The sequence below is a fragment of the Pleuronectes platessa genome, chromosome 11 (genome assembly GCF_947347685.1).
Source record: "Pleuronectes platessa chromosome 11, fPlePla1.1, whole genome shotgun sequence".
Taxonomy (NCBI): domain Eukaryota; kingdom Metazoa; phylum Chordata; class Actinopteri; order Pleuronectiformes; family Pleuronectidae; genus Pleuronectes; species Pleuronectes platessa.
In genome coordinates this window covers 23,488,162-23,513,750 of record NC_070636.1, presented here as the reverse complement: position 1 = coordinate 23,513,750, position 25,589 = coordinate 23,488,162, and the positions used below count along the sequence as shown (strand labels likewise).

The following is a 25,589-nucleotide window of genomic DNA, read 5'->3' as shown; positions in this document are numbered from 1 at the left end:
AATTGAACATAATGATCAGGGGAGAGCGCGGACGCAGTCCCCCACTACCACAAATTATGCAGTCGAGATTCCCACATTTGGGGAATTCGCAAGGGTCAGCACAACCGAAGTGCAATGGCTGAGCCTCGCCCTGGGTGAACCACCTTCATGATCATGGTTTCTCCCCTGCCAGGTAAGTATGAGTTGGACGCATTGGAGACAGGCCCTTGTTCCTTAGACACAGTTGTTTGGATCATGGTGCCTCCCATGCATATTCACAGAATCCAAAGGCCTTCAGTATCACATCAAACCGTTTTGGTAAAGGACTTGTTGAAGTGAAGCAAACAATTCTGTGAAATGACATCTAATGACTTTATAAATTTTCTTGTCTCCAGCCCTTTTATTCCCCTAGCAAAACAGAGAAAACCTTGATGAAAATCAGCCAGGTAAGCCCTGGCCATCTCTGATAAATCACTACAAAAGCCCATAGACATAACAACTTTGTCTCAGAGACAACAGAAACTGCTCTAAAGTCGGAAAAATCAGCATACAGGCAGTACAAGAATTTCTAGCAAACATTACTTATCAAAACAGTAAACTTGGAACAGTAATGAACCTGTCTATTTGCTGTAAAATTATACTTCTACCACAATCAGTGGCATTGGTGAGTGCATTGTGTCAGGAGCACAAAATATCTACAACAAAGCCTATAAAATAGGCCCAGTGTCAGGCTCTTATTGCAATTGAACATAATGATCAGGGGAGAGCGCGGACGCAGTCCCCCACTACCACAAATTATGCAGTCGAGATTCCCACATTTGGGGAATTCGCACGGGTCAGCACAACCGAAGTGCAATGGCTGAGCCTCGCCCTGGGTGAACCACCTTCATGATCATGGTTTCTCCCCTGCCAGGTAAGTATGAGTTGGACGCATTGGAGACAGGCCCTTGTTCCTTAGACACAGTTGTTTGGCTCATGGTGCCCTCATGCATATTCACAGAATCCAAAGGCCTTCAGTATCACATCAAACCGTTTTGGTAAAGGACTTGTTGAAGTGAAGCAAACAATTCTGTGAAATGACATCTAATGACTTTATAAATTTTCTTGTCTCCAGCCCTTTTATTCCCCTAGCAAAACAGAGAAAACCTTGATGAAAATCAGCCAGGTAAGCCCTGGCCATCTCTGATAAATCACTACAAAAGCCCATAGACATAACAACTTTGTCTCAGAGACAACAGAAACTGCTCTAAAGTCGGAAAAATCAGCATACAGGCAGTACAAGAATTTCTAGCAAACATTACTTATCAAAACAGTAAACTTGGAACAGTAATGAACCTGTCTATTTGCTGTAAAATTATACTTCTACCACAATCAGTGGCATTGGTGAGTGCATTGTGTCAGGAGCACAAAATATCTACAACAAAGCCTATAAAATAGGCCCAGTGTCAGGCTCTTATTGCAATTGAACATAATGATCAGGGGAGAGCGCGGACGCAGTCCCCCACTACCACAAATTATGCAGTCGAGATTCCCACATTTGGGGAATTCGCACGGGTCAGCACAACCGAAGTGCAATGGCTGAGCCTCGCCCTGGGTGAACCACCTTCATGATCATGGTTTCTCCCCTGCCAGGTAAGTATGAGTTGGACGCATTGGAGACAGGCCCTTGTTCCTTAGACACAGTTGTTTGGCTCATGGTGCCCTCATGCATATTCACAGAATCCAAAGGCCTTCAGTATCACATCAAACCGTTTTGGTAAAGGACTTGTTGAAGTGAAGCAAACAATTCTGTGAAATGACATCTAATGACTTTATAAATTTTCTTGTCTCCAGCCCTTTTATTCCCCTAGCAAAACAGAGAAAACCTTGATGAAAATCAGCCAGGTAAGCCCTGGCCATCTCTGATAAATCACTACAAAAGCCCATAGACATAACAACTTTGTCTCAGAGACAACAGAAACTGCTCTAAAGTCGGAAAAATCAGCATACAGGCAGTACAAGAATTTCTAGCAAACATTACTTATCAAAACAGTAAACTTGGAACAGTAATGAACCTGTCTATTTGCTGTAAAATTATACTTCTACCACAATCAGTGGCATTGGTGAGTGCATTGTGTCAGGAGCACAAAATATCTACAACAAAGCCTATAAAATAGGCCCAGTGTCAGGCTCTTATTGCAATTAAGCATAATGATCAGGGGAGAGCGCGGACGCAGTCCCCCACTACCACAAATTCTGCAGTCGAGATTCCCACATTTGGGGAATTCGCACGGGTCAGCACAACCGAAGTGCAATGGCTGAGCCTCGCCCTGGGTGAACCACCTTCATGATCATGGTTTCTCCCCTGCCAGGTAAGTATGAGTTGGACGCATTGGAGACAGGCCCTTGTTCCTTAGACACAGTTGTTTGGCTCATGGTGCCCTCATGCATATTCAAAGAATCCAAAGGCCTTCAGTATCACATCAAACCGTTTTGGTAAAGGACTTGTTGAAGTGAAGAAAACAATTCTGTGAAATGACATCTAATGACTTTATAAATTTTCTTGTCTCCAGCCCTTTTATTCCCCTAGCAAAACAGAGAAAACCTCGATGAAAATCAGCCAGGTAAGCCCTGGCCATCTCTGATAAATCACTACAAAAGCCCATAGACATAACAACTTTGTCTCAGAGACAACAGAAACTGCTCTAAAGTCGGAAAAATCAGCATACAGGCAGTACAAGAATTTCTAGCAAACATTACTTATCAAAACAGTAAACTTGGAACAGTAATGAACCTGTCTATTTGCTGTAAAATTATACTTCTACCACAATCAGTGGCATTGGTGAGTGCATTGTGTCAGGAGCACAAAATATCTACAACAAAGACTATAAAATAGGCCCAGTGTCAGGCTCTTATTGCAATTGAACATAATGATCAGGGGAGAGCGCGGACGCAGTCCCCCACTACCACAAATTATGCAGTCGAGATTCCCACATTTGGGGAATTCGCAAGGGTCAGCACAACCGAAGTGCAATGGCTGAGCCTCGCCCTGGGTGAACCACCTTCATGATCATGGTTTCTCCCCTGCCAGGTAAGTATGAGTTGGACGCATTGGAGACAGGCCCTTATTCCTTAGACACAGTTGTTTGGATCATGGTGCCTCCCATGCATATTCACAGAATCCAAAGGCCTTCAGTATCACATCAAACCGTTTTGGTAAAGGACTTGTTGAAGTGAAGCAAACAATTCTGTGAAATGACATCTAATGACTTTATAAATTTTCTTGTCTCCAGCCCTTTTATTCCCCTAGCAAAACAGAGAAAACCTTGATGAAAATCAGCCAGGTAAGCCCTGGCCATCTCTGATAAATCACTACAAAAGCCCATAGACATAACAACTTTGTCTCAGAGACAACAGAAACTGCTCTAAAGTCGGAAAAATCAGCATACAGGCAGTACAAGAATTTCTAGCAAACATTACTTATCAAAACAGTAAACTTGGAACAGTAATGAACCTGTCTATTTGCTGTAAAATTATACTTCTACCACAATCAGTGGCATTGGTGAGTGCATTGTGTCAGGAGCACAAAATATCTACAACAAAGCCTATAAAATAGGCCCAGTGTCAGGCACTTATTGCAATTGAACATAATGATCAGGGGAGAGCGCGGACGCAGTCCCCCACTACCACAAATTATGCAGTCGAGATTCCCACATTTGGGGAATTCGCACGGGTCAGCACAACCGAAGTGCAATGGCTGAGCCTCGCCCTGGGTGAACCACCTTCATGATCATGGTTTCTCCCCTGCCAGGTAAGTATGAGTTGGACGCATTGGAGACAGGCCCTTGTTCCTTAGACACAGTTGTTTGGCTCATGGTGCCCTCATGCATATTCACAGAATCCAAAGGCCTTCAGTATCACATCAAACCGTTTTGGTAAAGGACTTGTTGAAGTGAAGCAAACAATTCTGTGAAATGACATCTAATGACTTTATAAATGTTCTTGTCTCCAGCCCTTTTATTCCCCTAGCAAAACAGAGAAAACCTTGATGAAAATCAGCCAGGTAAGCCCTGGCCATCTCTGATAAATCACCACAAAAGCCCAAAGACATAACAACTTTGTCTCAGAGACAACAGAAACTGCTGTAAAGTCGGAAAAATCAGCATACAGGCAGTACAAGAATTTCTAGCAAACATTACTTATCAAAACAGTAAACTTGGAACAGTAATGAACCTGTCTATTTGCTGTAAAATTATACTTCTACCACAATCAGTGGCATTGGTGAGTGCATTGTGTCAGGAGCACAAAATATCTACAACAAAGCCTATAAAATAGGCCCAGTGTCAGGCTCTTATTGCAATTTAACATAATGATCAGGGGAGAGCGCGGACACAGTCCCCCACTACCACAAATTATGCAGTCGAGATTCCCACATTTGGGGAATTCGCACGGGTCAGCACAACCGAAGTGCAATGGCTGACCCTCGCCCTGGGTGAACCACCTTCATGATCATGGTTTCTCCCCTGCCAGGTAAGTATGAGTTTGACGCATTGGAGACAGGCCCTTGTTCCTTAGACACAGTTGTTTGGCTCATGGTGCCTCCCATGCATATTCACAGAATCCAAAGGCCTTCAGTATCACATCAAACCGTTTTGGTAAAGGACTTGTTGAAGTGAAGCAAACAAATCTGTGAAATGACATCTAATGACTTTATAAATTTTCTTGTCTCCAGCCCTTTTATTCACCTAGCAAAACAGAGAAAACCTCGATGAAAATCAGCCAGGTAAGCCCTGGCCATCTCTGATAAATCACCACAAAAGCCCAAAGACATAACAACTTTGTCTCAGAGACAACAGAAACTGCTGTAAAGTCGGAAAAATCAGCATACAGGCAGTACAAGAATTTCTAGCAAACATTACCTATCAAAACAGTAAACTTGGAACAGGAGTGAACCCGTATATTTGCTGTAAAAATATACTTCTACCACAATCAGTGGCATTAGTGAGTGCATTGTGTCGGGAGCACAAAATATCTACAACAAAAACTATAAAATAGGCCCAGTGTCAGGCTCTTATTGCGATTGAACATAATGATCAGGGGAGAGCGCGGACGCAGTCCCCCACTACCACAAATTATGCAGTCGAGATTCCCACATTTGGGGAATTCGCAAGGGTCAGCACAACCGAAGTGCAATGGCTGAGCCTCGCCCTGGGTGAACCACCTTCATGATCATGGTTTCTCCCCTGCCAGGTAAGTATGAGTTTGACGCATTGGAGACAGGCCCTTATTCCTTAGACACAGTTGTTTGGATCATGGTGCCTCCCATGCATATTCACAGAATCCAAAGGCCTTCAGTATCACATCAAACCGTTTTGGTAAAGGACTTGTTGAAGTGAAGCAAACAATTCTGTGAAATGACATCTAATGACTTTATAAATTTTCTTGTCTCCAGCCCTTTTATTCCCCTAGCAAAACAGAGAAAACCTTGATGAAAATCAGCCAGGTAAGCCCTGGCCATCTCTGATAAATCACCACAAAAGCCCAAAGACATAACAACTTTGTCTCAGAGACAACAGAAACTGCTGTAAAGTCGGAAAAATCAGCATACAGGCAGTACAAGAATTTCTAGCAAACATTACCTATCAAAACAGTAAACTTGGAACAGGAGTGAACCCGTATATTTGCTGTAAAAATATACTTCTACCACAATCAGTGGCATTAGTGAGTGCATTGTGTCGGGAGCACAAAATATCTACAACAAAGACTATAAAATAGGCCCAGTGTCAGGCTCTTATTGCAATTGAACATAATGATCAGGGGAGAGCGCGGACGCAGTCCCCCACTACCACAAATTATGCAGTCGAGATTCCCACATTTGGGGAATTCGCAAGGGTCAGCACAACCGAAGTGCAATGGCTGAGCCTCGCCCTGGGTGAACCACCTTCATGATCATGGTTTCTCCCCTGCCAGGTAAGTATGAGTTTGACGCATTGGAGACAGGCCCTTGTTCCTTAGACACAGTTGTTTGGCTCATGGTGCCTCCCATGCATATTCACAGAATCCAAAGGCCTTCAGTATCACATCAAACCGTTTTGGTAAAGGACTTGTTGAAGTGAAGCAAACAAATCTGTGAAATGACATCTAATGACTTTATCAATTTTCTTGTCTCCAGCCCTTTTATTCCCCTAGCAAAACAGAGAAAACCTCGATGAAAATCAGCCAGGTAAGCCCTGGCCATCTCTGATAAATCACTACAAAAGCCCATAGACATAACAACTTTGTCTCAGAGACAACAGAAACTGCTCTAAAGTCGGAAAAATCAGCATACAGGCAGTACAAGAATTTCTAGCAAACATTACTTATCAAAACAGTAAACTTGGAACAGTAATGAACCTGTCTATTTGCTGTAAAATTATACTTCTACCACAATCAGTGGCATTGGTGAGTGCATTGTGTCAGGAGCACAAAATATCTACAACAAAGCCTATAAAATAGGCCCAGTGTCAGGCACTTATTGCAATTGAACATAATGATCAGGGGAGAGCGCGGACGCAGTCCCCCACTACCACAAATTATGCAGTCGAGATTCCCACATTTGGGGAATTCGCAAGGGTCAGCACAACCGAAGTGCAATGGCTGAGCCTCGCCCTGGGTGAACCACCTTCATGATCATGGTTTCTCCCCTGCCAGGTAAGTATGAGTTGGACGCATTGGAGACAGGCCCTTGTTCCTTAGACACAGTTGTTTGGATCATGGTGCCTCCCATGCATATTCACAGAATCCAAAGGCCTTCAGTATCACATCAAACCGTTTTGGTAAAGGACTTGTTGAAGTGAAGCAAACAATTCTGTGAAATGACATCTAATGACTTTATAAATTTTCTTGTCTCCAGCCCTTTTATTCCCCTAGCAAAACAGAGAAAACCTTGATGAAAATCAGCCAGGTAAGCCCTGGCCATCTCTGATAAATCACTACAAAAGCCCATAGACATAACAACTTTGTCTCAGAGACAACAGAAACTGCTCTAAAGTCGGAAAAATCAGCATACAGGCAGTACAAGAATTTCTAGCAAACATTACTTATCAAAACAGTAAACTTGGAACAGTAATGAACCTGTCTATTTGCTGTAAAATTATACTTCTACCACAATCAGTGGCATTGGTGAGTGCATTGTGTCAGGAGCACAAAATATCTACAACAAAGCCTATAAAATAGGCCCAGTGTCAGGCTCTTATTGCAATTGAACATAATGATCAGGGGAGAGCGCGGACGCAGTCCCCCACTACCACAAATTATGCAGTCGAGATTCCCACATTTGGGGAATTCGCACGGGTCAGCACAACCGAAGTGCAATGGCTGAGCCTCGCCCTGGGTGAACCACCTTCATGATCATGGTTTCTCCCCTGCCAGGTAAGTATGAGTTGGACGCATTGGAGACAGGCCCTTGTTCCTTAGACACAGTTGTTTGGCTCATGGTGCCCTCATGCATATTCACAGAATCCAAAGGCCTTCAGTATCACATCAAACCGTTTTGGTAAAGGACTTGTTGAAGTGAAGCAAACAATTCTGTGAAATGACATCTAATGACTTTATAAATTTTCTTGTCTCCAGCCCTTTTATTCCCCTAGCAAAACAGAGAAAACCTTGATGAAAATCAGCCAGGTAAGCCCTGGCCATCTCTGATAAATCACTACAAAAGCCCATAGACATAACAACTTTGTCTCAGAGACAACAGAAACTGCTCTAAAGTCGGAAAAATCAGCATACAGGCAGTACAAGAATTTCTAGCAAACATTACTTATCAAAACAGTAAACTTGGAACAGTAATGAACCTGTCTATTTGCTGTAAAATTATACTTCTACCACAATCAGTGGCATTGGTGAGTGCATTGTGTCAGGAGCACAAAATATCTACAACAAAGACTATAAAATAGGCCCAGTGTCAGGCTCTTATTGCAATTGAACATAATGATCAGGGGAGAGCGCGGACGCAGTCCCCCACTACCACAAATTATGCAGTCGAGATTCCCACATTTGGGGAATTCGCAAGGGTCAGCACAACCGAAGTGCAATGGCTGAGCCTCGCCCTGGGTGAACCACCTTCATGATCATGGTTTCTCCCCTGCCAGGTAAGTATGAGTTGGACGCATTGGAGACAGGCCCTTATTCCTTAGACACAGTTGTTTGGATCATGGTGCCTCCCATGCATATTCACAGAATCCAAAGGCCTTCAGTATCACATCAAACCGTTTTGGTAAAGGACTTGTTGAAGTGAAGCAAACAATTCTGTGAAATGACATCTAATGACTTTATAAATTTTCTTGTCTCCAGCCCTTTTATTCCCCTAGCAAAACAGAGAAAACCTTGATGAAAATCAGCCAGGTAAGCCCTGGCCATCTCTGATAAATCACTACAAAAGCCCATAGACATAACAACTTTGTCTCAGAGACAACAGAAACTGCTCTAAAGTCGGAAAAATCAGCATACAGGCAGTACAAGAATTTCTAGCAAACATTACTTATCAAAACAGTAAACTTGGAACAGTAATGAACCTGTCTATTTGCTGTAAAATTATACTTCTACCACAATCAGTGGCATTGGTGAGTGCATTGTGTCAGGAGCACAAAATATCTACAACAAAGCCTATAAAATAGGCCCAGTGTCAGGCACTTATTGCAATTGAACATAATGATCAGGGGAGAGCGCGGACGCAGTCCCCCACTACCACAAATTATGCAGTCGAGATTCCCACATTTGGGGAATTCGCACGGGTCAGCACAACCGAAGTGCAATGGCTGAGCCTCGCCCTGGGTGAACCACCTTCATGATCATGGTTTCTCCCCTGCCAGGTAAGTATGAGTTGGACGCATTGGAGACAGGCCCTTGTTCCTTAGACACAGTTGTTTGGCTCATGGTGCCCTCATGCATATTCACAGAATCCAAAGGCCTTCAGTATCACATCAAACCGTTTTGGTAAAGGACTTGTTGAAGTGAAGCAAACAATTCTGTGAAATGACATCTAATGACTTTATAAATGTTCTTGTCTCCAGCCCTTTTATTCCCCTAGCAAAACAGAGAAAACCTTGATGAAAATCAGCCAGGTAAGCCCTGGCCATCTCTGATAAATCACTACAAAAGCCCATAGACATAACAACTTTGTCTCAGAGACAACAGAAACTGCTCTAAAGTCGGAAAAATCAGCATACAGGCAGTACAAGAATTTCTAGCAAACATTACTTATCAAAACAGTAAACTTGGAACAGTAATGAACCTGTCTATTTGCTGTAAAATTATACTTCTACCACAATCAGTGGCATTGGTGAGTGCATTGTGTCAGGAGCACAAAATATCTACAACAAAGCCTATAAAATAGGCCCAGTGTCAGGCTCTTATTGCAATTAAGCATAATGATCAGGGGAGAGCGCGGACGCAGTCCCCCACTACCACAAATTCTGCAGTCGAGATTCACACATTTGGGGAATTCGCACGGGTCAGCACAACCGAAGTGCAATGGCTGAGCCTCGCCCTGGGTGAACCACCTTCATGATCATGGTTTCTCCCCTGCCAGGTAAGTATGAGTTTGACGCATTGGAGACAGGCCCTTGTTCCTTAGACACAGTTGTTTGGCTCATGGTGCCTCCCATGCATATTCACAGAATCCAAAGGCCTTCAGTATCACATCAAACCGTTTTGGTAAAGGACTTGTTGAAGTGAAGCAAACAAATCTGTGAAATGACATCTAATGACTTTATAAATTTTCTTGTCTCCAGCCCTTTTATTCCCCTAGCAAAACAGAGAAAACCTCGATGAAAATCAGCCAGGTAAGCCCTGGCCATCTCTGATAAATCACCACAAAAGCCCAAAGACATAACAACTTTGTCTCAGAGACAACAGAAACTGCTGTAAAGTCGGAAAAATCAGCATACAGGCAGTACAAGAATTTCTAGCAAACATTACCTATCAAAACAGTAAACTTGGAACAGGAGTGAACCCGTATATTTGCTGTAAAAATATACTTCTACCACAATCAGTGGCATTAGTGAGTGCATTGTGTCGGGAGCACAAAATATCTACAACAAAAACTATAAAATAGGCCCAGTGTCAGGCTCTTATTGCGATTGAACATAATGATCAGGGGAGAGCGCGGACGCAGTCCCCCACTACCACAAATTATGCAGTCGAGATTCCCACATTTGGGGAATTCGCAAGGGTCAGCACAACCGAAGTGCAATGGCTGAGCCTCGCCCTGGGTGAACCACCTTCATGATCATGGTTTCTCCCCTGCCAGGTAAGTATGAGTTTGACGCATTGGAGACAGGCCCTTATTCCTTAGACACAGTTGTTTGGATCATGGTGCCTCCCATGCATATTCACAGAATCCAAAGGCCTTCAGTATCACATCAAACCGTTTTGGTAAAGGACTTGTTGAAGTGAAGCAAACAATTCTGTGAAATGACATCTAATGACTTTATAAATTTTCTTGTCTCCAGCCCTTTTATTCCCCTAGCAAAACAGAGAAAACCTTGATGAAAATCAGCCAGGTAAGCCCTGGCCATCTCTGATAAATCACTACAAAAGCCCATAGACATAACAACTTTGTCTCAGAGACAACAGAAACTGCTCTAAAGTCGGAAAAATCAGCATACAGGCAGTACAAGAATTTCTAGCAAACATTACTTATCAAAACAGTAAACTTGGAACAGTAATGAACCTGTCTATTTGCTGTAAAATTATACTTCTACCACAATCAGTGGCATTGGTGAGTGCATTGTGTCAGGAGCACAAAATATCTACAACAAAGACTATAAAATAGGCCCAGTGTCAGGCTCTTATTGCAATTGAACATAATGATCAGGGGAGAGCGCGGACGCAGTCCCCCACTACCACAAATTATGCAGTCGAGATTCCCACATTTGGGCAATTCGCAAGGGTCAGCACAACCGAAATGCAATGGCTGAGCCTCGCCCTGGGTGAACCACCTTCATGATCATGGTTTCTCCCCTGCCAGGTAAGTATGAGTTTGACGCATTGGAGACAGGCCCTTGTTCCTTAGACACAGTTGTTTGGCTCATGGTGCCTCCCATGCATATTCACAGAATCCAAAGGCCTTCAGTATCACATCAAACCGTTTTGGTAAAGGACTTGTTGAAGTGAAGCAAACAAATCTGTGAAATGACATCTAATGACTTTATCAATTTTCTTGTCTCCAGCCCTTTTATTCCCCTAGCAAAACAGAGAAAACCTCGATGAAAATCAGCCAGGTAAGCCCTGGCCATCTCTGATAAATCACTACAAAAGCCCATAGACATAACAACTTTGTCTCAGAGACAACAGAAACTGCTCTAAAGTCGGAAAAATCAGCATACAGGCAGTACAAGAATTTCTAGCAAACATTACTTATCAAAACAGTAAACTTGGAACAGTAATGAACCTGTCTATTTGCTGTAAAATTATACTTCTACCACAATCAGTGGCATTGGTGAGTGCATTGTGTCAGGAGCACAAAATATCTACAACAAAGCCTATAAAATAGGCCCAGTGTCAGGCACTTATTGCAATTGAACATAATGATCAGGGGAGAGCGCGGACGCAGTCCCCCACTACCACAAATTATGCAGTCGAGATTCCCACATTTGGGGAATTCGCAAGGGTCAGCACAACCGAAGTGCAATGGCTGAGCCTCGCCCTGGGTGAACCACCTTCATGATCATGGTTTCTCCCCTGCCAGGTAAGTATGAGTTGGACGCATTGGAGACAGGCCCTTGTTCCTTAGACACAGTTGTTTGGATCATGGTGCCTCCCATGCATATTCACAGAATCCAAAGGCCTTCAGTATCACATCAAACCGTTTTGGTAAAGGACTTGTTGAAGTGAAGCAAACAATTCTGTGAAATGACATCTAATGACTTTATCAATTTTCTTGTCTCCAGCCCTTTTATTCCCCTAGCAAAACAGAGAAAACCTCGATGAAAATCAGCCAGGTAAGCCCTGGCCATCTCTGATAAATCACCACAAAAGCCCAAAGACATAACAACTTTGTCTCAGAGACAACAGAAACTGTAGAAGTCGGAAAAATCAACATACAGGCAGTACAAGAATTTCTAGCAAACATTACCTATCAAAACAGTAAACTTGGAACAGGAGTGAATCCGTATATTTGCTGTAAAAATATACTTCTACCACAATCAGTGGCATTAGTGAGTGCATTGTGTCGGGAGCACAAAATATCTACAACAAAGACTATAAAATAGGCCTAGTGTCAGGCTCTTATTGCAATTGAACATAATGATCAGGGGAGAGCGCGGACGCAGTCCCCCACTACCACAAATTATGCAGTAGAGATTCCCACATTTGGGGAATTCGCAAGGGTCAGCACAACCGAAGTGCAATGGCTGAGCCTCGCCCTGGGTGAACCACCTTCATGATCATGGTTTCTCCCCTGCTAGGTAAGTATGAGTTTGACGCATTGGAGACAGGCCCTTGTTCCTTAGACACAGTTGTTTGGCTCATGGTGCCTCCCATGCATATTCACAGAATCCAAAGGCCTTCAGTATCACATCAAACCGTTTTGGTAAAGGACTTGTTGAAGTGAAGCAAACAAATCTGTGAAATGACATCTAATGACTTTATCAATTTTCTTGTCTCCAGCCCTTTTATTCCCCTAGCAAAACAGAGAAAACCTCGATGAAAATCAGCCAGGTAAGCCCTGGCCATCTCTGATAAATCACCACAAAAGCCCAAAGACATAACAACTTTGTCTCAGAGACAACAGAAACTGCTTTAAAGTCGGAAAAATCAGCATACAGGCAGTACAAGAATTTCTAGCAAACATTACCTATCAAAACAGTAAACTTGGAACAGGAGTGAACCCGTATATTTGCTGTAAAATTATACTTCTACCACAATCAGTGGCATTAGTGAGTGCATTGTGTCGGGAGCACAAAATATCTACAACAAAAACTATAAAATAGGCCCAGTGTCAGGCTCTTATTGCAATTGAACATAATGATCAGGGGAGAGCGCGGACGCAGTCCCCCACTACCACAAATTATGCAGTCGAGATTCCCACATTTGGGGAATTCGCAGGGGTCAGCACAACCGAAGTGCAATGGCTGAGCCTCGCCCTGGGTGAACCACCTTCATGATCATGGTTTCTCCCCTGCCAGGTAAGTATGAGTTGGACGCATTGGAGACAGGCCCTTGTTCCTTAGACACAGTTGTTTGGATCATGGTGCCTCCCATGCATATTCACAGAATCCAAAGGCCTTCAGTATCACATCAAACCGTTTTCGTAAAGGACTTGTTGAAGTGAAGCAAACAATTCTGTGAAATGACATCTAATGACTTTATAAATTTTCTTGTCTCCAGCCCTTTTATTCCCCTAGCAAAACAGAGAAAACCTCGATGAAAATCAGCCAGGTAAGCCCTGGCCATCTCTGATAAATCACTACAAAAGCCCATAGACATAACAACTTTGTCTCAGAGACAACAGAAACTGCTCTAAAGTCGGAAAAATCAGCATACAGGCAGTACAAGAATTTCTAGCAAACATTACTTATCAAAACAGTAAACTTGGAACAGTAATGAACCTGTCTATTTGCTGTAAAATTATACTTCTACCACAATCAGTGGCATTGGTGAGTGCATTGTGTCAGGAGCACAAAATATCTACAACAAAGCCTATAAAATAGGCCCAGTGTCAGGCTCTTATTGCAATTAAGCATAATGATCAGGGGAGAGCGCGGACGCAGTCCCCCACTACCACAAATTCTGCAGTCGAGATTCCCACATTTGGGGAATTCGCACGGGTCAGCACAACCGAAGTGCAATGGCTGAGCCTCGCCCTGGGTGAACCACCTTCATGATCATGGTTTCTCCCCTGCCAGGTAAGTATGAGTTGGACGCATTGGAGACAGGCCCTTGTTCCTTAGACACAGTTGTTTGGCTCATGGTGCCCTCATGCATATTCAAAGAATCCAAAGGCCTTCAGTATCACATCAAACCGTTTTGGTAAAGGACTTGTTGAAGTGAAGAAAACAAATCTGTGAAATGACATCTAATGACTTTATCAATTTTCTTGTCTCCAGCCCTTTTATTCCCCTAGCAAAAAAGAGAAAACCTCGATGAAAATCAGCCAGGTAAGCCCTGGCCATCTCTGATAAATCACCACAAAAGCCCAAAGACATAACAACTTTGTCTCAGAGACAACAGAAACTGCTGTAAAGTCGGAAAAATCAGCATACAGGCAGTACAAGAATTTCTAGCAAACATTACTTATCAAAACAGTAAACTTGGAACAGTAATGAACCTGTCTATTTGCTGTAAAATTATACTTCTACCACAATCAGTGGCATTGGTGAGTGCATTGTGTCAGGAGCACAAAATATCTACAACAAAGCCTATAAAATAGGCCCAGTGTCAGGCTCTTATTGCAATTTAACATAATGATCAGGGGAGAGCGCGGACACAGTCCCCCACTACCACAAATTATGCAGTCGAGATTCCCACATTTGGGGAATTCGCACGGGTCAGCACAACCGAAGTGCAATGGCTGACCCTCGCCCTGGGTGAACCACCTTCATGATCATGGTTTCTCCCCTGCCAGGTAAGTATGAGTTGGACGCATTGGAGACAGGCCCTTGTTCCTTAGACACAGTTGTTTGGCTCATGGTGCCTCCCATGCATATTCACAGAATCTAAAGGCCTTCAGTATCACATCAAACCGTTTTGGTAAAGGACTTGTTGAAGTGAAGCAAACAAATCTGTGAAATGCCATCTAATGACTTTATAAATTTTCTTGTCTCCAGCCCTTTTATTCCCCTAGCAAAACAGAGAAAACCTCGATGAAAATCAGCCAGGTAAGCCCTGGCCATCTCTGATAAATCACCACAAAAGCCCAAAGACATAACAACTTTGTCTCAGAGACAACAGAAACTGCTTTAAAGTCGGAAAAATCAGCATACAGGCAGTACAAGAATTTCTAGCAAACATTACCTATCAAAACAGTAAACTTGGAACAGGAGTGAACCCGTATATTTGCTGTAAAATTATACTTCTACCACAATCAGTGGCATTAGTGAGTGCATTGTGTCGGGAGCACAAAATATCTACAACAAAAACTATAAAATAGGCCCAGTGTCAGGCTCTTATTGCAATTGAACATAATGATCAGGGGAGAGCGCGGACGCAGTCCCCCACTACCACAAATTATGCAGTCGAGATTCCCACATTTGGGGAATTCGCAGGGGTCAGCACAACCGAAGTGCAATGGCTGAGCCTCGCCCTGGGTGAACCACCTTCATGATCATGGTTTCTCCCCTGCCAGGTAAGTATGAGTTGGACGCATTGGAGACAGGCCCTTGTTCCTTAGACACAGTTGTTTGGATCATGGTGCCTCCCATGCATATTCACAGAATCCAAAGGCCTTCAGTATCACATCAAACCGTTTTCGTAAAGGACTTGTTGAAGTGAAGCAAACAATTCTGTGAAATGACATCTAATGACTTTATAAATTTTCTTGTCTCCAGCCCTTTTATTCCCCTAGCAAAACAGAGAAAACCTCGATGAAAATCAGCCAGGTAAGCCCTGGCCATCTCTGATAAATCACTACAAAAGCCCATAGACATAACAACTTTGTCTCAGAGACAACAGAAACTGCTCTAAAGTCGGAAAAATCAGCATACAGGCAGTACAAGAATTTCTAGCAAACATTACTTATCAAAACAGTAAACTTGGAACAGTAATGAACCTGTCTATTTGCTGTAAAATTATACTTCTACCACAATCAGTGGCATTGGTGAGTGCATTGTGTCAGGAGCACAAAATATCTACAACAAAGCCTATAAAATAGGCCCAGTGTCAGGCACTTATTGCAATTGAACATAATGATCAGGGGAGAGCGCGGACGCAGTCCCCCACTACCACAAATTATGCAGTCGAGATTCCCACATTTGGGGAATTCGCAGGGGTCAGCACAACCGAAGTGCAATGTCTGAGCCTCGCCCTGGGTGAACCACCTTCATGATCATGGTTTCTCCCCTGCCAGGTAAGTATGAGTTGGACGCATTGGAGACAGGCCCTTGTTCCTTAGACACAGTTGTTTGGATCATGGTGCCTCCCATGCATATTCACAGAATCCAAAGGCCTTCAGTATCACATCAAACCGTTTTGGTAAAGGACTTGTTGAAGTGAAGCAAACAATTCTGTGAAATGACATCTAATGACTTTATAAATTTTCTTGTCTCCAGCCCTTTTATTCCCCTAGCAAAACAGAGAAAACCTTGATGAAAATCAGCCAGGTAAGCCCTGGCCATCTCTGATAAATCACTACAAAAGCCCATAGACATAACAACTTTGTCTCAGAGACAACAGAAACTGCTCTAAAGTCGGAAAAATCAGCATACAGGCAGTACAAGAATTTCTAGCAAACATTACTTATCAAAACAGTAAACTTGGAACAGTAATGAACCTGTCTATTTGCTGTAAAATTATACTTCTACCACAATCAGTGGCATTGGTGAGTGCATTGTGTCAGGAGCACAAAATATCTACAACAAAGACTATAAAATAGGCCCAGTGTCAGGCTCTTATTGCAATTGAACATAATGATCAGGGGAGAGCGCGGACGCAGTCCCCCACTACCACAAATTATGCAGTCGAGATTCCCACATTTGGGCAATTCGCAAGGGTCAGCACAACCGAAATGCAATGGCTGAGCCTCGCCCTGGGTGAACCACCTTCATGATCATGGTTTCTCCCCTGCCAGGTAAGTATGAGTTTGACGCATTGGAGACAGGCCCTTGTTCCTTAGACACAGTTGTTTGGCTCATGGTGCCCTCATGCATATTCACAGAATCCAAAGGCCTTCAGTATCACATCAAACCGTTTTGGTAAAGGACTTGTTGAAGTGAAGCAAACAATTCTGTGAAATGACATCTAATGACTTTATAAATTTTCTTGTCTCCAGCCCTTTTATTCCCCTAGCAAAACAGAGAAAACCTTGATGAAAATCAGCCAGGTAAGCCCTGGCCATCTCTGATAAATCACTACAAAAGCCCATAGACATAACAACTTTGTCTCAGAGACAACAGAAACTGCTCTAAAGTCGGAAAAATCAGCATACAGGCAGTACAAGAATTTCTAGCAAACATTACTTATCAAAACAGTAAACTTGGAACAGTAATGAACCTGTCTATTTGCTGTAAAATTATACTTCTACCACAATCAGTGGCATTGGTGAGTGCATTGTGTCAGGAGCACAAAATATCTACAACAAAGCCTATAAAATAGGCCCAGTGTCAGGCACTTATTGCAATTGAACATAATGATCAGGGGAGAGCGCGGACGCAGTCCCCCACTACCACAAATTATGCAGTCGAGATTCCCACATTTGGGGAATTCGCAAGGGTCAGCACAACCGAAGTGCAATGGCTGAGCCTCGCCCTGGGTGAACCACCTTCATGATCATGGTTTCTCCCCTGCCAGGTAAGTATGAGTTTGACGCATTGGAGACAGGCCCTTATTCCTTAGACACAGTTGTTTGGATCATGGTGCCTCCCATGCATATTCACAGAATCCAAAGGCCTTCAGTATCACATCAAACCGTTTTGGTAAAGGACTTGTTGAAGTGAAGCAAACAATTCTGTGAAATGACATCTAATGACTTTATAAATTTTCTTGTCTCCAGCCCTTTTATTCCCCTAGCAAAACAGAGAAAACCTTGATGAAAATCAGCCAGGTAAGCCCTGGCCATCTCTGATAAATCACTACAAAAGCCCATAGACATAACAACTTTGTCTCAGAGACAACAGAAACTGCTCTAAAGTCGGAAAAATCAGCATACAGGCAGTACAAGAATTTCTAGCAAACATTACTTATCAAAACAGTAAACTTGGAACAGTAATGAACCTGTCTATTTGCTGTAAAATTATACTTCTACCACAATCAGTGGCATTGGTGAGTGCATTGTGTCAGGAGCACAAAATATCTACAACAAAGACTATAAAATAGGCCCAGTGTCTGGCTCTTATTGCAATTGAACATAATGATCAGGGGAGAGCGCGGACGCAGTCCCCCACTACCACAAATTATGCAGTCGAGATTCCCACATTTGGGCAATTCGCAAGGGTCAGCACAACCGAAATGCAATGGCTGAGCCTCGCCCTGGGTGAACCACCTTCATGATCATGGTTTCTCCCCTGCCAGGTAAGTATGAGTTTGACGCATTGGAGACAGGCCCTTGTTCCTTAGACACAGTTGTTTGGCTCATGGTGCCTCCCATGCATATTCACAGAATCCAAAGGCCTTCAGTATCACATCAAACCGTTTTGGTAAAGGACTTGTTGAAGTGAAGCAAACAAATCTGTGAAATGACATCTAATGACTTTATCAATTTTCTTGTCTCCAGCCCTTTTATTCCCCTAGCAAAACAGAGAAAACCTCGATGAAAATCAGCCAGGTAAGCCCTGGCCATCTCTGATAAATCACTACAAAAGCCCATAGACATAACAACTTTGTCTCAGAGACAACAGAAACTGCTCTAAAGTCGGAAAAATCAGCATACAGGCAGTACAAGAATTTCTAGCAAACATTACTTATCAAAACAGTAAACTTGGAACAGTAATGAACCTGTCTATTTGCTGTAAAATTATACTTCTACCACAATCAGTGGCATTGGTGAGTGCATTGTGTCAGGAGCACAAAATATCTACAACAAAGCCGAAAAAATAGGCCCAGTGTCAGGCACTTATTGCAATTGAACATAATGATCAGGGGAGAGCGCGGACGCAGTCCCCCACTACCACAAATTATGCAGTCGAGATTCCCACATTTGGGGAATTCGCAAGGGTCAGCACAACCGAAGTGCAATGGCTGAGCCTCGCCCTGGGTGAACCACCTTCATGATCATGGTTTCTCCCCTGCCAGGTAAGTATGAGTTGGACGCATTGGAGACAGGCCCTTGTTCCTTAGACACAGTTGTTTGGATCATGGTGCCTCCCATGCATATTCACAGAATCCAAAGGCCTTCAGTATCACATCAAACCGTTTTGGTAAAGGACTTGTTGAAGTGAAGCAAACAATTCTGTGAAATGACATCTAATGACTTTATAAATTTTCTTGTCTCCAGCCCTTTTATTCCCCTAGCAAAACAGAGAAAACCTTGATGAAAATCAGCCAGGTAAGCCCTGGCCATCTCTGATAAATCACTACAAAAGCCCATAGACATAACAACTTTGTCTCAGAGACAACAGAAACTGCTCTAAAGTCGGAAAAATCAGCATACAGGCAGTACAAGAATTTCTAGCAAACATTACTTATCAAAACAGTAAACTTGGAACAGTAATGAACCTGTCTATTTGCTGTAAAATTATACTTCTACCACAATCAGTGGCATTGGTGAGTGCATTGTGTCAGGAGCACAAAATATCTACAACAAAGACTATAAAATAGGCCCAGTGTCAGGCTCTTATTGCAATTGAACATAATGATCAGGGGAGAGCGCGGACGCAGTCCCCCACTACCACAAATTATGCAGTCGAGATTCCCACATTTGGGCAATTCGCAAGGGTCAGCACAACCGAAATGCAATGGCTGAGCCTCGCCCTGGGTGAACCACCTTCATGATCATGGTTTCTCCCCTGCCAGGTAAGTATGAGTTTGACGCATTGGAGACAGGCCCTTGTTCCTTAGACACAGTTGTTTGGCTCATGGTGCCCTCATGCATATTCACAGAATCCAAAGGCCTTCAGTATCACATCAAACCGTTTTGGTAAAGGACTTGTTGAAGTGAAGCAAACAATTCTGTGAAATGACATCTAATGACTTTATAAATTTTCTTGTCTCCAGCCCTTTTATTCCCCTAGCAAAACAGAGAAAACCTTGATGAAAATCAGCCAGGTAAGCCCTGGCCATCTCTGATAAATCACTACAAAAGCCCATAGACATAACAACTTTGTCTCAGAGACAACAGAAACTGCTCTAAAGTCGGAAAAATCAGCATACAGGCAGTACAAGAATTTCTAGCAAACATTACTTATCAAAACAGTAAACTTGGAACAGTAATGAACCTGTCTATTTGCTGTAAAATTATACTTCTACCACAATCAGTGGCATTGGTGAGTGCATTGTGTCAGGAGCACAAAATATCTACAACAAAGCCTATAAAATAGGCCCAGTGTCAGGCACTTATTGCAATTGAACATAATGATCAGGGGAGAGCGCGGACGCAGTCCCCCACTACCACAAATTATGCAGTCGAGATTCCCACATTTGGGGAATTCGCAAGGGTCAGCACAACCGAAGTGCAATGGCTGAGCCTCGCCCTGGGTGAACCACCTTCATGATCATGGTTTCTCCCCTGCCAGGTAAGTATGAGTTTGACGCATTGGAGACAGGCCCTTATTCCTTAGACACAGTTGTTTGGATCATGGTGCCTCCCATGCATATTCACAGAATCCAAAGGCCTTCAGTATCACATCAAACCGTTTTGGTAAAGGACTTGTTGAAGTGAAGCAAACAATTCTGTGAAATGACATCTAATGACTTTATAAATTTTCTTGTCTCCAGCCCTTTTATTCCCCTAGCAAAACAGAGAAAACCTTGATGAAAATCAGCCAGGTAAGCCCTGGCCATCTCTGATAAATCACTACAAAAGCCCATAGACATAACAACTTTGTCTCAGAGACAACAGAAACTGCTCTAAAGTCGGAAAAATCAGCATACAGGCAGTACAAGAATTTCTAGCAAACATTACTTATCAAAACAGTAAACTTGGAACAGTAATGAACCTGTCTATTTGCTGTAAAATTATACTTCTACCACAATCAGTGGCATTGGTGAGTGCATTGTGTCAGGAGCACAAAATATCTACAACAAAGACTATAAAATAGGCCCAGTGTCTGGCTCTTATTGCAATTGAACATAATGATCAGGGGAGAGCGCGGACGCAGTCCCCCACTACCACAAATTATGCAGTCGAGATTCCCACATTTGGGCAATTCGCAAGGGTCAGCACAACCGAAATGCAATGGCTGAGCCTCGCCCTGGGTGAACCACCTTCATGATCATGGTTTCTCCCCTGCCAGGTAAGTATGAGTTTGACGCATTGGAGACAGGCCCTTGTTCCTTAGACACAGTTGTTTGGCTCATGGTGCCTCCCATGCATATTCACAGAATCCAAAGGCCTTCAGTATCACATCAAACCGTTTTGGTAAAGGACTTGTTGAAGTGAAGCAAACAAATCTGTGAAATGACATCTAATGACTTTATCAATTTTCTTGTCTCCAGCCCTTTTATTCCCCTAGCAAAACAGAGAAAACCTCGATGAAAATCAGCCAGGTAAGCCCTGGCCATCTCTGATAAATCACTACAAAAGCCCATAGACATAACAACTTTGTCTCAGAGACAACAGAAACTGCTCTAAAGTCGGAAAAATCAGCATACAGGCAGTACAAGAATTTCTAGCAAACATTACTTATCAAAACAGTAAACTTGGAACAGTAATGAACCTGTCTATTTGCTGTAAAATTATACTTCTACCACAATCAGTGGCATTGGTGAGTGCATTGTGTCAGGAGCACAAAATATCTACAACAAAGCCGAAAAAATAGGCCCAGTGTCAGGCACTTATTGCAATTGAACATAATGATCAGGGGAGAGCGCGGACGCAGTCCCCCACTACCACAAATTATGCAGTCGAGATTCCCACATTTGGGGAATTCGCAAGGGTCAGCACAACCGAAGTGCAATGGCTGAGCCTCGCCCTGGGTGAACCACCTTCATGATCATGGTTTCTCCCCTGCCAGGTAAGTATGAGTTGGACGCATTGGAGACAGGCCCTTGTTCCTTAGACACAGTTGTTTGGATCATGGTGCCTCCCATGCATATTCACAGAATCCAAAGGCCTTCAGTATCACATCAAACCGTTTTGGTAAAGGACTTGTTGAAGTGAAGCAAACAATTCTGTGAAATGACATCTAATGACTTTATAAATTTTCTTGTCTCCAGCCCTTTTATTCCCCTAGCAAAACAGAGAAAACCTTGATGAAAATCAGCCAGGTAAGCCCTGGCCATCTCTGATAAATCACTACAAAAGCCCATAGACATAACAACTTTGTCTCAGAGACAACAGAAACTGCTCTAAAGTCGGAAAAATCAGCATACAGGCAGTACAAGAATTTCTAGCAAACATTACTTATCAAAACAGTAAACTTGGAACAGTAATGAACCTGTCTATTTGCTGTAAAATTATACTTCTACCACAATCAGTGGCATTGGTGAGTGCATTGTGTCAGGAGCACAAAATATCTACAACAAAGCCTATAAAATAGGCCCAGTGTCAGGCTCTTATTGCAATTGAACATAATGATCAGGGGAGAGCGCGGACGCAGTCCCCCACTACCACAAATTATGCAGTCGAGATTCCCACATTTGGGGAATTCGCACGGGTCAGCACAACCGAAGTGCAATGGCTGAGCCTCGCCCTGGGTGAACCACCTTCATGATCATGGTTTCTCCCCTGCCAGGTAAGTATGAGTTGGACGCATTGGAGACAGGCCCTTGTTCCTTAGACACAGTTGTTTGGCTCATGGTGCCCTCATGCATATTCAAAGAATCCAAAGGCCTTCAGTATCACATCAAACCGTTTTGGTAAAGGACTTGTTGAAGTGAAGAAAACAATTCTGTGAAATGACATCTAATGACTTTATAAATTTTCTTGTCTCCAGCCCTTTTATTCCCCTAGCAAAACAGAGAAAACCTCGATGAAAATCAGCCAGGTAAGCCCTGGCCATCTCTGATAAATCACTACAAAAGCCCATAGACATAACAACTTTGTCTCAGAGACAACAGAAACTGCTCTAAAGTCGGAAAAATCAGCATACAGGCAGTACAAGAATTTCTAGCAAACATTACTTATCAAAACAGTAAACTTGGAACAGTAATGAACCTGTCTATTTGCTGTAAAATTATACTTCTACCACAATCAGTGGCATTGGTGAGTGCATTGTGTCAGGAGCACAAAATATCTACAACAAAGACTATAAAATAGGCCCAGTGTCAGGCTCTTATTGCAATTGAACATAATGATCAGGGGAGAGCGCGGACGCAGTCCCCCACTACCACAAATTATGCAGTCGAGATTCCCACATTTGGGGAATTCGCAAGGGTCAGCACAACCGAAGTGCAATGGCTGAGCCTCGCCCTGGGTGAACCACCTTCATGATCATGGTTTCTCCCCTGCCAGGTAAGTATGAGTTTGACGCATTGGAGACAGGCCCTTGTTCCTTAGACACAGTTGTTTGGCTCATGGTGCCTCCCATGCATATTCACAGAATCCAAAGGCCTTCAGTATCACATCAAACCGTTTTGGTAAAGGACTTGTTGAAGTGAAGCAAACAAATCTGTGAAATGACATCTAATGACTTTATCAATTTTCTTGTCTCCAGCCCTTTTATTCCCCTAGCAAAACAGAGAAAACCTCGATGAAAATCAGCCAGGTAAGCCCTGGCCATCTCTGATAAATCACTACAAAAGCCCATAGACATAACAACTTTGTCTCAGAGACAACAGAAACTGCTCTAAAGTCGGAAAAATCAGCATACAGGCAGTACAAGAATTTCTAGCAAACATTACTTATCAAAACAGTAAACTTGGAACAGTAATGAACCTGTCTATTTGCTGTAAAATTATACTTCTACCACAATCAGTGGCATTGGTGAGTGCATTGTGTCAGGAGCACAAAATATCTACAACAAAGCCTATAAAATAGGCCCAGTGTCAGGCTCTTATTGCAATTGAACATAATGATCAGGGGAGAGCGCGGACGCAGTCCCCCACTACCACAAATTATGCAGTCGAGATTCCCACATTTGGGGAATTCGCACGGGTCAGCACAACCGAAGTGCAATGGCTGAGCCTCGCCCTGGGTGAACCACCTTCATGATCATGGTTTCTCCCCTGCCAGGTAAGTATGAGTTGGACGCATTGGAGACAGGCCCTTGTTCCTTAGACACAGTTGTTTGGCTCATGGTGCCCTCATGCATATTCACAGAATCCAAAGGCCTTCAGTATCACATCAAACCGTTTTGGTAAAGGACTTGTTGAAGTGAAGCAAACAATTCTGTGAAATGACATCTAATGACTTTATAAATTTTCTTGTCTCCAGCCCTTTTATTCCCCTAGCAAAACAGAGAAAACCTTGATGAAAATCAGCCAGGTAAGCCCTGGCCATCTCTGATAAATCACTACAAAAGCCCATATACATAACAACTTTGTCTCAGAGACAACAGAAACTGCTCTAAAGTCGGAAAAATCAGCATACAGGCAGTACAAGAATTTCTAGCAAACATTACTTATCAAAACAGTAAACTTGGAACAGTAATGAACCTGTCTATTTGCTGTAAAATTATACTTCTACCACAATCAGTGGCATTGGTGAGTGCATTGTGTCAGGAGCACAAAATATCTACAACAAAGCCTATAAAATAGGCCCAGTGTCAGGCTCTTATTGCGATTGAACATAATGATCAGGGGAGAGCGCGGACGCAGTCCCCCACTACCACAAATTATGCAGTCGAGATTCCCACATTTGGGGAATTCGCAAGGGTCAGCACAACCGAAGTGCAATGGCTGAGCCTCGCCCTGGGTGAACCACCTTCATGATCATGGTTTCTCCCCTGCCAGGTAAGTATGAGTGTGACGCATTGGAGACAGGCCCTTCTTCCTTAGACACAGTTGTTTGGATCATGGTGCCTCCCATGCATATTCACAGAATCCAAAGGCCTTCAGTATCACATCAAACCGTTTTGGTAAAGGACTTGTTGAAGTGAAGCAAACAATTCTGTGAAATGACATCTAATGACTTTATAAATTTTCTTGTCTCCAGCCCTTTTATTCCCCTAGCAAAACAGAGAAAACCTTGATGAAAATCAGCCAGGTAAGCCCTGGCCATCTCTGATAAATCACTACAAAAGCCCATAGACATAACAACTTTGTCTCAGAGACAACAGAAACTGCTCTAAAGTCGGAAAAATCAGCATACAGGCAGTACAAGAATTTCTAGCAAACATTACTTATCAAAACAGTAAACTTGGAACAGTAATGAACCTGTCTATTTGCTGTAAAATTATACTTCTACCACAATCAGTGGCATTGGTGAGTGCATTGTGTCAGGAGCACAAAATATCTACAACAAAGCCTATAAAATAGGCCCAGTGTCAGGCACTTATTGCAATTGAACATAATGATCAGGGGAGAGCGCGGACGCAGTCCCCCACTACCACAAATTATGCAGTCGAGATTCCCACATTTGGGGAATTCGCAAGGGTCAGCACAACCGAAGTGCAATGGCTGAGCCTCGCCCTGGGTGAACCACCTTCATGATCATGGTTTCTCCCCTGCCAGGTAAGTATGAGTTGGACGCATTGGAGACAGGCCCTTGTTCCTTAGACACAGTTGTTTGGATCATGGTGCCTCCCATGCATATTCACAGAATCCAAAGGCCTTCAGTATCACATCAAACCGTTTTGGTAAAGGACTTGTTGAAGTGAAGCAAACAATTCTGTGAAATGACATCTAATGACTTTATAAATTTTCTTGTCTCCAGCCCTTTTATTCCCCTAGCAAAACAGAGA

At 43.1% G+C, this 25,589-nt stretch overlaps 36 non-coding genes across 36 annotated transcripts; all 36 read right to left on the bottom strand.

Moving 5' to 3' along the window:
* Window positions 1-16: 16 nt before the first annotated feature.
* On the bottom strand, window positions 17-180 carry LOC128451649 (U1 spliceosomal RNA). Its single transcript, XR_008340187.1, has one exon. It is a non-coding gene; the product is annotated as a U1 spliceosomal RNA (small nuclear RNA).
* Window positions 181-736: 556 nt separating this feature from the next.
* LOC128452630 (U1 spliceosomal RNA) lies at window positions 737-900 on the bottom strand. Its single transcript, XR_008341119.1, has one exon. It is a non-coding gene; the product is annotated as a U1 spliceosomal RNA (small nuclear RNA).
* Window positions 901-1,455: 555 nt separating this feature from the next.
* On the bottom strand, window positions 1,456-1,619 carry LOC128452629 (U1 spliceosomal RNA). The gene has a single exon (XR_008341118.1). It is a non-coding gene; the product is annotated as a U1 spliceosomal RNA (small nuclear RNA).
* A 555-nt stretch (window positions 1,620-2,174) lies between these two features.
* Window positions 2,175-2,338, bottom strand: LOC128452702 (U1 spliceosomal RNA). The gene has a single exon (XR_008341190.1). It is a non-coding gene; the product is annotated as a U1 spliceosomal RNA (small nuclear RNA).
* A 555-nt stretch (window positions 2,339-2,893) lies between these two features.
* Window positions 2,894-3,057, bottom strand: LOC128451636 (U1 spliceosomal RNA). The gene has a single exon (XR_008340175.1). It is a non-coding gene; the product is annotated as a U1 spliceosomal RNA (small nuclear RNA).
* A 556-nt stretch (window positions 3,058-3,613) lies between these two features.
* Window positions 3,614-3,777, bottom strand: LOC128452628 (U1 spliceosomal RNA). Its single transcript, XR_008341117.1, has one exon. It is a non-coding gene; the product is annotated as a U1 spliceosomal RNA (small nuclear RNA).
* Window positions 3,778-4,332: 555 nt separating this feature from the next.
* Window positions 4,333-4,496, bottom strand: LOC128452776 (U1 spliceosomal RNA). Its single transcript, XR_008341263.1, has one exon. It is a non-coding gene; the product is annotated as a U1 spliceosomal RNA (small nuclear RNA).
* A 556-nt stretch (window positions 4,497-5,052) lies between these two features.
* LOC128451624 (U1 spliceosomal RNA) lies at window positions 5,053-5,216 on the bottom strand. The gene has a single exon (XR_008340164.1). It is a non-coding gene; the product is annotated as a U1 spliceosomal RNA (small nuclear RNA).
* Window positions 5,217-5,772: 556 nt separating this feature from the next.
* On the bottom strand, window positions 5,773-5,936 carry LOC128451611 (U1 spliceosomal RNA). The gene has a single exon (XR_008340153.1). It is a non-coding gene; the product is annotated as a U1 spliceosomal RNA (small nuclear RNA).
* Window positions 5,937-6,492: 556 nt separating this feature from the next.
* Window positions 6,493-6,656, bottom strand: LOC128451600 (U1 spliceosomal RNA). The gene has a single exon (XR_008340142.1). It is a non-coding gene; the product is annotated as a U1 spliceosomal RNA (small nuclear RNA).
* Window positions 6,657-7,212: 556 nt separating this feature from the next.
* LOC128452627 (U1 spliceosomal RNA) lies at window positions 7,213-7,376 on the bottom strand. The gene has a single exon (XR_008341116.1). It is a non-coding gene; the product is annotated as a U1 spliceosomal RNA (small nuclear RNA).
* A 555-nt stretch (window positions 7,377-7,931) lies between these two features.
* Window positions 7,932-8,095, bottom strand: LOC128451588 (U1 spliceosomal RNA). The gene has a single exon (XR_008340131.1). It is a non-coding gene; the product is annotated as a U1 spliceosomal RNA (small nuclear RNA).
* A 556-nt stretch (window positions 8,096-8,651) lies between these two features.
* Window positions 8,652-8,815, bottom strand: LOC128452626 (U1 spliceosomal RNA). Its single transcript, XR_008341115.1, has one exon. It is a non-coding gene; the product is annotated as a U1 spliceosomal RNA (small nuclear RNA).
* A 555-nt stretch (window positions 8,816-9,370) lies between these two features.
* On the bottom strand, window positions 9,371-9,534 carry LOC128452794 (U1 spliceosomal RNA). The gene has a single exon (XR_008341280.1). It is a non-coding gene; the product is annotated as a U1 spliceosomal RNA (small nuclear RNA).
* Window positions 9,535-10,090: 556 nt separating this feature from the next.
* On the bottom strand, window positions 10,091-10,254 carry LOC128452976 (U1 spliceosomal RNA). The gene has a single exon (XR_008341452.1). It is a non-coding gene; the product is annotated as a U1 spliceosomal RNA (small nuclear RNA).
* A 556-nt stretch (window positions 10,255-10,810) lies between these two features.
* On the bottom strand, window positions 10,811-10,974 carry LOC128452568 (U1 spliceosomal RNA). The gene has a single exon (XR_008341059.1). It is a non-coding gene; the product is annotated as a U1 spliceosomal RNA (small nuclear RNA).
* A 556-nt stretch (window positions 10,975-11,530) lies between these two features.
* Window positions 11,531-11,694, bottom strand: LOC128452965 (U1 spliceosomal RNA). Its single transcript, XR_008341441.1, has one exon. It is a non-coding gene; the product is annotated as a U1 spliceosomal RNA (small nuclear RNA).
* Window positions 11,695-12,248: 554 nt separating this feature from the next.
* LOC128452790 (U1 spliceosomal RNA) lies at window positions 12,249-12,412 on the bottom strand. Its single transcript, XR_008341276.1, has one exon. It is a non-coding gene; the product is annotated as a U1 spliceosomal RNA (small nuclear RNA).
* Window positions 12,413-12,968: 556 nt separating this feature from the next.
* LOC128452227 (U1 spliceosomal RNA) lies at window positions 12,969-13,132 on the bottom strand. The gene has a single exon (XR_008340729.1). It is a non-coding gene; the product is annotated as a U1 spliceosomal RNA (small nuclear RNA).
* Window positions 13,133-13,688: 556 nt separating this feature from the next.
* On the bottom strand, window positions 13,689-13,852 carry LOC128452701 (U1 spliceosomal RNA). The gene has a single exon (XR_008341189.1). It is a non-coding gene; the product is annotated as a U1 spliceosomal RNA (small nuclear RNA).
* Window positions 13,853-14,407: 555 nt separating this feature from the next.
* Window positions 14,408-14,571, bottom strand: LOC128452775 (U1 spliceosomal RNA). Its single transcript, XR_008341262.1, has one exon. It is a non-coding gene; the product is annotated as a U1 spliceosomal RNA (small nuclear RNA).
* Window positions 14,572-15,127: 556 nt separating this feature from the next.
* Window positions 15,128-15,291, bottom strand: LOC128452112 (U1 spliceosomal RNA). Its single transcript, XR_008340618.1, has one exon. It is a non-coding gene; the product is annotated as a U1 spliceosomal RNA (small nuclear RNA).
* A 556-nt stretch (window positions 15,292-15,847) lies between these two features.
* On the bottom strand, window positions 15,848-16,011 carry LOC128452292 (U1 spliceosomal RNA). The gene has a single exon (XR_008340790.1). It is a non-coding gene; the product is annotated as a U1 spliceosomal RNA (small nuclear RNA).
* Window positions 16,012-16,567: 556 nt separating this feature from the next.
* Window positions 16,568-16,731, bottom strand: LOC128452567 (U1 spliceosomal RNA). The gene has a single exon (XR_008341058.1). It is a non-coding gene; the product is annotated as a U1 spliceosomal RNA (small nuclear RNA).
* Window positions 16,732-17,286: 555 nt separating this feature from the next.
* On the bottom strand, window positions 17,287-17,450 carry LOC128452953 (U1 spliceosomal RNA). Its single transcript, XR_008341430.1, has one exon. It is a non-coding gene; the product is annotated as a U1 spliceosomal RNA (small nuclear RNA).
* Window positions 17,451-18,006: 556 nt separating this feature from the next.
* On the bottom strand, window positions 18,007-18,170 carry LOC128452566 (U1 spliceosomal RNA). The gene has a single exon (XR_008341057.1). It is a non-coding gene; the product is annotated as a U1 spliceosomal RNA (small nuclear RNA).
* A 556-nt stretch (window positions 18,171-18,726) lies between these two features.
* On the bottom strand, window positions 18,727-18,890 carry LOC128452941 (U1 spliceosomal RNA). Its single transcript, XR_008341419.1, has one exon. It is a non-coding gene; the product is annotated as a U1 spliceosomal RNA (small nuclear RNA).
* Window positions 18,891-19,446: 556 nt separating this feature from the next.
* LOC128452565 (U1 spliceosomal RNA) lies at window positions 19,447-19,610 on the bottom strand. The gene has a single exon (XR_008341056.1). It is a non-coding gene; the product is annotated as a U1 spliceosomal RNA (small nuclear RNA).
* Window positions 19,611-20,165: 555 nt separating this feature from the next.
* On the bottom strand, window positions 20,166-20,329 carry LOC128452930 (U1 spliceosomal RNA). Its single transcript, XR_008341408.1, has one exon. It is a non-coding gene; the product is annotated as a U1 spliceosomal RNA (small nuclear RNA).
* Window positions 20,330-20,885: 556 nt separating this feature from the next.
* LOC128452564 (U1 spliceosomal RNA) lies at window positions 20,886-21,049 on the bottom strand. Its single transcript, XR_008341055.1, has one exon. It is a non-coding gene; the product is annotated as a U1 spliceosomal RNA (small nuclear RNA).
* Window positions 21,050-21,605: 556 nt separating this feature from the next.
* LOC128452917 (U1 spliceosomal RNA) lies at window positions 21,606-21,769 on the bottom strand. The gene has a single exon (XR_008341396.1). It is a non-coding gene; the product is annotated as a U1 spliceosomal RNA (small nuclear RNA).
* Window positions 21,770-22,325: 556 nt separating this feature from the next.
* On the bottom strand, window positions 22,326-22,489 carry LOC128452625 (U1 spliceosomal RNA). Its single transcript, XR_008341114.1, has one exon. It is a non-coding gene; the product is annotated as a U1 spliceosomal RNA (small nuclear RNA).
* A 555-nt stretch (window positions 22,490-23,044) lies between these two features.
* On the bottom strand, window positions 23,045-23,208 carry LOC128452906 (U1 spliceosomal RNA). The gene has a single exon (XR_008341385.1). It is a non-coding gene; the product is annotated as a U1 spliceosomal RNA (small nuclear RNA).
* A 556-nt stretch (window positions 23,209-23,764) lies between these two features.
* On the bottom strand, window positions 23,765-23,928 carry LOC128452624 (U1 spliceosomal RNA). Its single transcript, XR_008341113.1, has one exon. It is a non-coding gene; the product is annotated as a U1 spliceosomal RNA (small nuclear RNA).
* Window positions 23,929-24,483: 555 nt separating this feature from the next.
* LOC128452894 (U1 spliceosomal RNA) lies at window positions 24,484-24,647 on the bottom strand. The gene has a single exon (XR_008341374.1). It is a non-coding gene; the product is annotated as a U1 spliceosomal RNA (small nuclear RNA).
* Window positions 24,648-25,203: 556 nt separating this feature from the next.
* On the bottom strand, window positions 25,204-25,367 carry LOC128452883 (U1 spliceosomal RNA). Its single transcript, XR_008341363.1, has one exon. It is a non-coding gene; the product is annotated as a U1 spliceosomal RNA (small nuclear RNA).
* Window positions 25,368-25,589: the final 222 nt, after the last annotated feature.